Below are 1,153 nucleotides of genomic sequence, written 5' to 3'. Positions count from 1 at the left end.
AAGGTGCACGCAGACGCCGGAAGCAGCCCCAGTGCCTGTGAGGGGGAGAGAGTGGGCAGGGACGGCGAGGCTGTGCTGAGCGGGGCATGCTGGGCTTCGGCCACCGTCCCTCCCGGGGGAGTTCCGGTCTGACCCTCCTGCCCTCTTGCCTGGGCTCTGGGCAGCCCTCTGTGTGCAGAGACCCAGGTCCAAGGCCTGGGCCTGGGCGCCCTCTTCCCTGGGGTCAGCCACCTGGGTGCAGACACCAGCTGCCCGACTGTGTCCCGGGGCGATCGGTCCCCACCTCTGGTGTCCCTGGCTTGTGGGGAGCCTGCTTTTCAGGGGCCAAAGACATCTGAGAAAGTCGGGGAGCCCCTGGTGCCCTGCCTACCAGGGGTGGAGTCCGGGAAGCAGGCCAGACGGGGTGGGGAGGTGCCCTGCACCCACCGGGCCTGCCGGAGCGTCTGGTGCCCAGCTTGGCCAGGGCCCCCAGCCACCCCAAGCCCGCCTGCTAGCCCTGGGCGCCCTGTTCCTCAGCTGCTCGTAACCCACCGGGGTGCCGGGCGCCTCCACCCTCCCTCCAGACCTGGTCACAGGGTCCGGCACCTACCTCTCAGGCAGGAAGCTCCTGGGCCAGTCCTGGGAGGCCCGGCCTCCAGGGAAGCCTGGCTGGTCATTTGTGTGGCCACATGGCCCCCACGGGCGGCCCCCGCGGGGCTGGGACCAGGCTGCCTTCCGGAGGCTGGGCCAGGCCTGGGGACAGGCACCCGGCACTCCACTCCCGGCGGCCCACCCGAGCCTCCGGCTGCGGGGAGGCGCCGGGGCGGAGGGGAGGAGTGGAGGGCTGTCCCCTCCCCCTTTGACACTCTATCCCTGCCCCGGCTGTTTGCTCAAGGCAGCTGGCTCCCAGGAACCCGCCTGCGCCAGGTGCCCTCACCTGCCTGCACCAGGAGGCCAGGCAGCTGCTCCCCGGGCCTGAGATGGGGGAGGGGCTGCGTGCATAATGGGTACGGGCTTCCAGCTGGGGTGATGAAAGTTCTGGAAGGAGGTAGAGGTGGCAGTTGCATGACATCGAGGGTGTATTAAGTGCCCTTTTAAAGCGGGTAAATTTATCATGAGAATTTCCCCTAGGTTAGAAAGGCCCCCGGCCCCAGGAGGTGAATGAGAAGCATTT

General features: G+C 68.3%; 1 protein-coding gene across 1 annotated transcript in view; it reads right to left on the bottom strand.

The window, feature by feature from the left end:
- Positions 1-865, bottom strand: part of TMEM184A (transmembrane protein 184A) — an 8,611-nt gene extending 7,746 nt beyond the window's left edge. Inside the window, exon 1 of the mRNA XM_024763508.1 lies at positions 590-865. The gene's annotated coding sequence lies outside the window, so the exon portion shown is untranslated. The remainder of the gene's footprint in view (positions 1-589) is intronic.
- Positions 866-1,153: the final 288 nt, after the last annotated feature.

The sequence above is a fragment of the Neophocaena asiaeorientalis genome, unplaced genomic scaffold (genome assembly GCF_003031525.2).
Source record: "Neophocaena asiaeorientalis asiaeorientalis breed wild unplaced genomic scaffold, Neophocaena_asiaeorientalis_V1.1 scaffold223, whole genome shotgun sequence".
Taxonomy (NCBI): domain Eukaryota; kingdom Metazoa; phylum Chordata; class Mammalia; order Artiodactyla; family Phocoenidae; genus Neophocaena; species Neophocaena asiaeorientalis.
The sequence above is the reverse complement of the archived record's forward strand: the minus strand, read 5'-3'. Positions and strand labels throughout refer to the sequence as shown.